This window comes from Cebus imitator, unplaced genomic scaffold, assembly GCF_001604975.1.
Source record: "Cebus imitator isolate Cc_AM_T3 unplaced genomic scaffold, Cebus_imitator-1.0 Scaffold538, whole genome shotgun sequence".
NCBI lineage: Eukaryota > Metazoa > Chordata > Mammalia > Primates > Cebidae > Cebus > Cebus imitator.
In genome coordinates, this window is record NW_016107853.1 from 1,621,808 (window position 1) to 1,631,239 (window position 9,432).

Genomic DNA, 9,432 nt, shown 5'->3' on the forward strand with positions numbered 1-9,432 from the left:
AAATAAATAAAATAAAAGAAAATGTTATCAACCAAGTAAAAAGTTGTTTATTTCACAGTCTAGAGTTCAAGAGAACCTGTCTGTGGTCTGTATTTGATCACAAGCTCCCTGGGTCAATGCTGACAGAACCCATGCAGAAATGCAGGGGGATCTACCTGCCTGGGCTTGATGGGGCACACGGCAGGCGACCAGCGCAGGAGGAACAGTGATCCCTGGCCCAGGAGAAGCTCTGGGACCAGCACAGACCAGCGGGGCAACGCAGGAGAGCAGAAAGGCGAGTGCCCTGGGCTGGGGGCGTGGGGGGAGAGGCAGGGCAGACCCCTGCAGGGGCATCCAGCAACCTAGGAAAGGAGGTGCAGAGAGGAGGGGGCTGCAAAGGCTGGAGGCTCCCACAGCTGATGAGAACCTCTGTGGCATTCCACACTAGACATGGGGTGAGGCCCCGCCCCCACTCTCCTGGGTCCCCCGCCAGGCTCCTTGGTGGCTCTCATCGCCGTGGTAATTACATAATTGATGGTACGATGAGCTGTTTCACATGTGCCTCTCTCACTAGAACGTAGCGTGAGGACAGGGACTGCCTCTGTTGACCGTAAGCTCCAAGCCCAGAAACTGGCCCCAGCGTTGCCCCTTCAGTATTGCTTGGATAAATAAACAGACGAGATGGATCCGGGTGCTGGGCTCTTTAAACTCTCAACGTGACTTGCTTTATTAGTTGGGTGCACTTAGCCAACACAGACTGAAGGGATGATATCCAGAGACAGGTTTGAGGTTGAGGGGCCTGGAGGCCAGGATGCAAGCAACAGCCAATCAGGAAGGAGACAAAGTGTGTGCTCGCTCCTCCAGAGCCCCTCGCGCCTGCACTGGTTCACTTGTGGAGCACATTTCTGCTCAGCTTACAGTCTGGATGTGGGCCAAGCTGGGTGCCAGGGACACACACGAAACAGTAGCATGGCCCTTGCTCTCCAGAGGCAGAAAGGCACATGGACAACTGCCATGTGGTGTTGAGATGCAGTGACACCCGAGGCGCCGTGGGAGTGGGAAGAGGAGGTATCAGAGGAGGCTGGAAGAAGAGGGGCTTAACTATGTGAGGCAGGGTGAAGGTACCCCATGTAAGCAGCAGCCTGGGTGGGGCTGGGGAGCTGCAAAGAGCAAGTGGGGTCCCCTGCAGTCACCTCCCACCTCTGCCAAATTCTCTGGGCCCTCCCGGAGCTCAAGCGGCCAGGCTGCTGCAGCCAGTGCTCAACGTCCTCTGTCCTCATGGCACCAATCCCTGGCAATCCTGCAAAGTCACCCCATCCATTAGCTGCCTGCATCATGGCTCCCCGCCGCTCCACCCTTCTGTGTGCCTTGAGGCCCATGGGTCTGCCACCCAAACCGGATAGGAGTCTCCTGCTTGTTCCTACGCCTACACCCTCCTCCTGGCCTACAAGACCAGCTGCTAAGAGCAATGAGCCACGAGAAGACACTTTTTGCAGAACACATTCTAGGTCAAACCTCCCCCTCAATTTGCCGACCGATTAATGGAAGAAGCCCAGAGATGGCCAGTGACTTGTGCAGGACGCCCAGCAGGCTGAGATCCCTCCACAGCTCTGTGCCCTAGAGTGCCTGCCTGTCAAACAGAAGGGGGAACAAGGTCTCCCCCCTGGATACTCCAGCTTCCCCGAGGAGTCGTGGAATGTGCCGCTGCCTTCCGCCTTCCCCAGCCTAGGCGGAACCGCCCCTTGCTTCCCTGCCTTCGACACCCCCTCGCTGCAGCCATCCTGACAGCCGGGGAGGCACAGCAGTCCAGCCCCTCCCAGCCCTGGTTCCACCTGGGGGAGCCGGGAATTGGCGCCCCCTCCCTCCCCCCAGTCCCCAGGGGAGGAAGCCGCCTGTCAGGCCGCCACGGCGTGTCAAATCCTCTTGCTGCCTAATTGTGAGACGGCGGCGTTTAAAGAAACGCTTTTCTGGCCGCCTGCCACACCGCAAACTGCTTGGTATAATTTTATTATTAAGGAGAGAGAAAAAGAGGGAGGGGGGTTGGAAGAGAGAGGGAGAGAAAAAAGGGGAGAGAGAGGAGGAAATTGCTTCGTCCAAGTCAGCTGGTGGAGTATTCTGCTCAACGTGAAAGCGGGGCCGGCTTTCCAGTTGGCAAGCTGACTTCGTTAATTGCGCATTCAGTCTCTACTTAGGGTAATTGAAACGAAGCGGGGCCGGCTCTGACAATTAGGGTCTGCGACTAGGCCATTAACCCTTTCCGCCCCCGCCCCCCGCCGACGCCTCCGCACCCCTTCGAGATGGAGGGGGGGTCACCGGGCGCCCCCGCCAGGGCCCCATCCGGGGCGGGGGCGATGAGCCCCACGCGAGGTGTGGAGTGCGGCAGTGGGTGCCGGGCGCGCGCCCCAGCGCGCGCAAGGTTAACGCGGCGCCGGGAGTCCTGCAGCCCGGCTGGGGCCGAGGGGGACGTGGAGCAGCACAGGGTGTGTGGGGGTTGTTGCGGCCTCGCCGCCCCTCTGCAACAGATGTTTCAGCCGTGTAAGACAAAGGCAGAGCGCCTGCTGCTGCCGGAGAAAATCCGCAGGACTCCCTCAGGGGCAGGTAAAATTTCACCTTCTATTTGTGTTCCCCCGCCCGCCCCCGCCTTGTTTCCCGGCCTCTGCGCCAATCCGGAAAGCGCCACCAAAGACGCCGCGCCGCCGCCTCCGCAGCCCAGCCCGCTGACCCCAGCAAGGTCACGGCGACCTCGGGCTCCGCCGGCAGCGCGCCCGCCAGTTCTCCGCCGGCGAAGGGCGCCCCCCCGCGCCCAGTCTCCTCCTGGGGCGGGCCCCGTTCCCCGTCCCCGGTCCCCGGTTGCAGCAGGCGCCAGGAGAGAGGAAGGGGGCGCTGCACTCGCCGTGAGGCGGAGACGACCTGGACGCTCCCCGCCTCCCTCCCGCCAGCGCGGGGACCCCGGGGGGCTGCGGGCCCCCCCAGCCCCCATCATTCATCTCCCTGATTCTCTCCGTAGCTGCCCTCGGAAGTCAGCCGAGTGAAGCAGCTGTTCCTTGCACACTCCACTTGACCAAAGATGATGATAAATGAGGCCGGGGACGCGGCGGCGGCGGCAGCGGCGGCGAGGGGCGCGCAGGGCGGGGCTACGGCCCGCAGCCCCCTCCCCGCGCCTCGGGAAGGGCGAGGACGCGAAGGACAAGAGGCCGACAGCAAAATCTAAGGCCCGCGCTGTTCTCCTGGTGCCCTGAGCGGCTCCGACGCTCGGCGGTGTGGAGGAACCTGGCGGAGCGATGCGCCCGGCGCACCGGGCCAGGCCAAAACCTCTTCCTCCAGGCCGCGCCGCAGCCCCGCCCCCGCCCATCCCCCTTCCTCCCCACTCCTTCCCCTTCTCTCCCCCACCCTCTCCACCCCTTCCCCTTCTCTCCCCCACCCTCTCCACCCCTTCCCTAATGCTCGGGTCCCCACTGCGTCCTCGCCGCCCCCCCCCGCCCCCGCGGCTCAAACCTATTAACGCTCGTAAATAATGAATAATGGAGCGTTTCCCTCCAGCCGCGCAAGGCTGCGGGCGGGGGGCCTCTGCCAGATGCGCCAGGTCCTGGGGATGTGGCACCCACCGACCGGGTGCAATGGGGGCCAGGGCGCGCGGCCCCACACACGTGCAACCGCGGCGCGCAGGCGGGCACCCCGCCCGGCGGAGGAGGGGGAATCCCGCTCTGCCCTCCCCAACGCCACCTCCCCTGGAGTCCTCTGGCACCGAACGAGGCGAGAGAGCGCGCGCGAGCTTCCCAGCCGGAGAGGGTTATTTTTAACCTGCCCCCCTTTCTATATCTGCCTCTCGGGTTTGCGCGCCCGCCCGCCCGCTCGCTCCACCAGCCGAGGACGCGGGCTCCTCACCTAGCTCGGCGGCTCCGGACTCTGAGCGCCTCCCCCGGCCCGCGGCCCCCGCCCCTGCGCGAGCATCGCGCGGCTAAATCTCAGCCTGGAAAGGACCGATTAGGAGCCGCGTGCCTTTCTGCGAAATATTGGAACCGGGTGGATGGGGGCGGGGAGCCCGGCGCTGTCGTCCCCTCGCCTCCCTCTCTCCCTCCCACCCCGCGCGCAGAGTGGCTGCGAGAGGCGGCTCCTGCTCTCTCCCCGCTAAAAGGGGACAGCCGGCCCGGGCCCCTGAGCCCCTCGTTGGTTTTCGGTCTTCCCTCCTCAACGCCCACCCACCCTTCTTCAGTCATTTACGAAGTTGGGGCTTCTAACACGCGGACCTTCCCGCGGCGGTGGCGCCAAGTGGGGCGCTGCCCGCCCCCCATTTCCAGTTCCCTCCCTAAGCCACTCCAAACAAACACACCATTTAAACAGCAGTGGGCTGGCCGAACCAACAACTTTGAGGCAGACCCCACCCGTGCCTGCGACCGCACCAGGGGGCTGGGAAAGTGCCAGGGGCGCGCAGTGGGGACTCCCCGAAGGCCGTTTAGTGCCGCCGTCCTCTGTTTTCAGGCTCACCCTCTCTTAGTTACCCAGAACCCTCCCTCCCAGCCCCTTCCCCTGCGGCCCAGCGCCCCAGGCTAGCAGCTCCGACTACCCTCCGCCCCCAGCCAGGGAATGAGGCCGCAGGAAGTTCAAGTCTGCCCCCATTACCCTGCTCTCCAAAAGGCCACCCATCCAAACCCCAGCCTGTCTTTCCCCACAGAGGTGGGGAGCAGCAGAGGAGCTGGCTGAGCTCAGAGGCCCCCCTGGGGCTTTGACTGGATCCCTCCCTCACTTGACATTTGCCAGACTGTTTGGTGCCCAATCCTGGAGACCCACAGCATAGGGCCCCCATCACCTCCCTCCTTAAGACTCGCTGCTGCAGCATGGAGAAGGGAAGGCTGGAGGAAGTGGTGGGCCGAGAAGAAAGGAGCAGGGCATTCCAGCCGCCAGGAGCTGCCTAGTTTGGTGATGAGGAAGAACACCGCCTATTTGGGAACCTGAGATGGAGTTCTCTCTGTGGCTTAGCTGGGCTGGAGGAGACAGGCCTCAAGGGCTGGGCCCCTACCCCAAGAGGGCAGCCTCTGGTGGGGGGGTGGAGATTCCTGCAAAGGTAAGAAGCCTGGCAGGTTCTGAGCTGGGAGGGGAAGGGGTGAGGATGCCTGGGGAATACAGCAGTGGACCCAGGAGGCAAGGCTGGCCCAGAAGGGGAGAGACAGGGACAGGGCCTCCTAAGCAGCCTACCACTACAGAGTGGGGGCTCTCAAGGGGCTTCTCCCCGGCCAGCTAGACACTGGGCTTGAGCCTCCCTCAGATCTGGAGGTCTGCTGGAGCCGCTTAACTGCAGCACCCTCAAAGGCTGATGCTCTCTGGCCCCCTCCTGTGCCCAGGGTGCCTCCGATAGATTTTACTTCTCTCAAATTACCCTTCTGGTAGGTAACATCACCTGTCATTTCACAGACATGGAAGCTGAGCTCCAGAGAAAGGAAGGGGACCTTCTTGGTCTCCCTGTCCTGGGCCCTGTGGGTGGGAACAATCTGGGCATCAGGGAGAGGCCTGTGGGGCTTTTGTGAATACAGGCATCCAGGGGTGCAAGACATGGGCGACGAGGTCCTGGTTTCCTCTGAAAATTTCAGAAAATTGGTTTTCTTGGCAGAAGGAAAGGGTGGGTGGCCGGGCGAGGTGGTTCACGCCTGTAATCCTAGCACTTTGGGAAGCCGAGAGGAGTGGGTCACTTGAGGTCAGGAGTTTGACACCAGCCTGACCAACATGGTGAAACCCCATCTGTACTAAAAATACAAAAGTTAGCCGGACGAGGTGGTGCACGCCTGTAATCCCAGCTACCCGAGAGGCTGAGGCAGCAGAGTTGCTTAAACCTGGGAGGCGGAGGTTGCAGTGAGGTGAGATCACGCCCCTGCACTCCAGCCTGGGTACAAGAGTGAAACTCTCTCAAAAAAAAAAAAAAAGGGTGGGCAGGGGACTAAACGGAAGTCCCATGGCCTACGATCACCAATTCCCCGCTACCCACTTGGCCAGGCTACCTATGAAGGGTTTCCATGTGGGACTTTGCTTCCTGGGACTGCAGAATTATGATAACGAGGCCTAAGTCCGCATGGCTCTTGTTCAGCTGTAGACCAAATACAAACCCCGTGTGGCCATGTGCCACACTCTTCAACTGTGTGGAGCTGCTGTTATGTTGAAAAAATGAAATTCACCCAGGGCCTAAGAGCTTTGGGCAGTTATATCCCCCTTCCCAAGGACAGACTAACAGCTCCTGTTTTGAAATCAAGGGCTGGGGTCTCAAGACAGGGAACTGTGGGGCCCATGCTGTCCTGGCCTCCCCGGTGGCCCTGCTGCCCTCATGCCAGGAAGGGAGCTTCCATTTCCTGCGGGCCTTGGATGGCTGGCCCACGGCCCCCAGCTCTCCCTGGGTGGGGGTGGATCCTGGCCAGCCCCCGAGACACGCAGCATGCTAACCAGAAGCACCGACCTTCAGGGAGAGCCAGCCACCAGCCAGCCGCTGCTCCAGAGGCAGGCCTGGGGCCGCCTGGGAGGCTTTCCTCAGGATGGAAAATATTTTTGCCTTTGGTTTTCGGCTGCTGTGTTGTCTTGTGTCTGAATGGACAATTGGCTGACTTCTTTCTCTCTTGCGAACAGCCATGAAATGCGAACACGTTTAAGAGTAAAAACCAGGTGAGGACAACTGTCTGGGCCTGGGGTCCGGCTGTTTTGATCAAAACTCTTGTTTTTCTCCCAGGATGAAAAGAATACTTTCTGCGGTTCAGAATACTCTGTGTGCTGGCCCCTCCTCCCAGGCCCCGCCCCAGCCCCCTCAGGCCTCACCTCCAGCTGCTCCAGACCCTTCCAGAACTCCTCCCTCTTGGCTTCCAGGCACTCAGCATCTGGGGGAGAGAGCCTCTTCCAGCTGTACATAGCTAGCTTGGCCTGACCCCAGAACTGCTGTGTTCTGGAAAGTTATAGGAGAATCCCTCTTGGCTGGCTCTCCATGGAGAATCGCAGGCCTCTGCTCCGGAAAGGGAGGTTCTTGAGAGGTCAGATTCACTATGGCCAAGCTAACCAACTGTGAGGACTCACAGGGGCTGGGGCTGACTGGAGGGTGAGAGGAGCCACCATCTGCCCCATGCCCGCCGTGACTGTAAATGGCTGGACTCTGGTGCTGGGGACAGCTCTGGATTCAAATCCCAGCTCCTGCATATCTATATGCTGGGTGACCTTGGGCAATTTACTTATCCTCTCTGTGCTTCGTGTGCCCAAGCTGCAAGATTCTCTGAACAGTAAACTTCGAGGGCTGCCGTGACACTAAGTGGGATAATGTGGTTGGTGGCTGGCAGAGGCTCCATGAAAGGTAGCAACTTCCAGGGCCACCAGTTCACAGGGAGCCAGGTCAGGTCTTGTACTTTTTGTGCCTCCCAAGGAGCTATGTGTGTCTGCGACAGAGCTGGGGAGGACATTCTGGGGCTGAGGGTGGAGGTCTGCCCACAGAGCAGCAGCCTGTACCCCCAGGCAGGGAGGGTATCGTCCTGGCTGAGCCTCAGTGTGCCTCAAACATTAACGTGTACATCTTGGTGAGATGCAGATTCTGACACAGCGGGTCGCGTGGGCCTGGGGTTCTGCAGTTGTAAGGGACTCCCAGGTCAGGCCAGTGTGGCAGGTCTGGGACTGCAGCTGGTGTGGCAAGATCTCAGCTCTGGAAGACTCTGGGTTCTGCTGAGGCTGGGCTCAGAGAAAGAATACAAGTTCTGTCCTGTCCAAGGAGGGCCCTCCAGGACTTCAGGACAAGGCTCTGACTCGGTGTCCCCAAGCCCTCCGTCTCAGACCTCGGGCCCTGCAGCGGCCTGAGCAATCCTCCAGACTCTCCATTCAGCACTTGTTCCTGGCAGCAATGCATGGATACAGAGCATTTTCATGCTGCTGAGCTGGCAATCACTTCAAGGCCTCTCTGGGCCTCAGTTTCCCCGCTGGCACAGTGGGAAGCTGGGATAAGCGAATCCCACCCTTTCCCCTTGGTAATTCCCCACATTGCTCTTCCCTTCCCAAAACACAGGTCTGAGGCCTGAGCATCCATCCTAGGGGCTGGGCCCTCATCAGTCATGGGATACAAGACTCATGCAGATTCAAGAACAGCCACTTCTCACCTGGTACTGTGATGTTCCAGGCACTGTCCTAGGTATTTGCATCCACAAATTCCTCACCACAATTCAATCACCACTATTTTACAGACAAGGAAACTGAGGCCCACAGGGGTGAAGCCTATTGCCTGAGGTCATGCTGTTGCTCACGGGTGCAGGGCTGGATTCAGGCCCCCACACATGGCCAGGCCCGTGAGTATTTGTAAGGGAAGCAGCTGTTTGGTTTTCTTGGCACAGAGCATCTGCCTGGCTGGTGAGTGCATGGGGAAAGAGGTGCCCAATCTAGTTGGGGATGAGAGGGTAAACCAGTACCACCTCTTTGGAGAACTTTCTGGCAGTATGGACCCAAATGCAAATTACATGTGCCCTCTGACCTGGGCCCAGAGTCATCTGCACAAGGCTATCACTTGCAGTGTCCTTTGCAGCAGCAAAACACTGGAGATCCCCTAACTGTCCATCCAAGCGGGATGAGGGAGCTACATCTGGGAGGTTCTGCCAGCTGAGTACCAAGGACAGTGTGGAAGCACCACATAATCAGAGCAAGCTTCAAGTTGGTGAAAAAAAGTGCAGTGCACAAAATGTGTACAGGGCCGGGACAGTGGCGCATGCCTGCAGTGCCAGCACTTTGGGAGGCTGAGGCAGGAGGATCGCTTGAGCACCGGAGTTTGAGACCAACCCGGGTAACATGGGAAGATCCCATCTCTACCAGAAAAAAAATAAATTAGGCAGGTGAGTGGTGCTTGCCTGTGCTCCCAGCTACTTGGGAAGCTGAGGTAGGAGGATTGCTTGAGCCCAGGAAGTCGGGCCGCAGTGAGCTGTGACTGCATCACTGCCCAGCCTGGGTGACAAAGCAAGACCCTCTCTGAAAAAAAAAACCCAAAAAAATTGTGTGAGCCGGGCACGGTGGTGCATGCCTGTAATCCCTGCTCCTTGGGAGGCTGAGGTGGGATGATCACTTGAGGCCAGGATGGCCAACATGGTGAAACTCCATCTGTACTAAAATTACAAAAATTAGCCAGGCATTGGTGACACACACCTGTAATCCCAGCTGCTCGGGAGTCTTGAGGCACAAGAATCGCTCAAACTCGGGAGATGGAAGCTGCAGTGAGCTGAGATGGCGCCACTGCACTCCAGCCTGGGTGACAGAGTAAGACTGTCTCCAAAAAAAAATGTACGAAACATTTGTATAAAAAAGGAAGTTGTATTTGATTTTTTCTACCATGAGCATATGACAGCTCCTAAAAGATTTAACAACTTACGCCAGGCGTGGTGGCTCACGCCTGTAATCCCAGCACTTTGGGAGGCCGAGGCGGGTGGATCACGAGGTCAAGAGATCGAGACCATCCTGGTCAAC

The 9,432-nt window shown here is 59.3% G+C and overlaps 1 protein-coding gene across 3 annotated transcripts in view; it reads right to left on the reverse strand.

Annotated features, from left to right (window-relative positions):
* The window catches only part of RAI1 (retinoic acid induced 1), a 125,040-nt gene that overhangs the window by 16,590 nt on the left and 99,018 nt on the right, over positions 1 to 9,432 (reverse strand). Inside the window, exon 1 of one of the 3 annotated variants that reach the window (XM_037733581.1) lies at positions 3,865 to 3,956. The exons of the other annotated variants lie outside the window; for them this stretch is intronic. The gene's annotated coding sequence lies outside the window, so the exon portion shown is untranslated. Of the gene's footprint in view, positions 1 to 3,864; positions 3,957 to 9,432 lie in introns of those variants that run through there. 3 annotated transcript variants of the gene reach the window in all.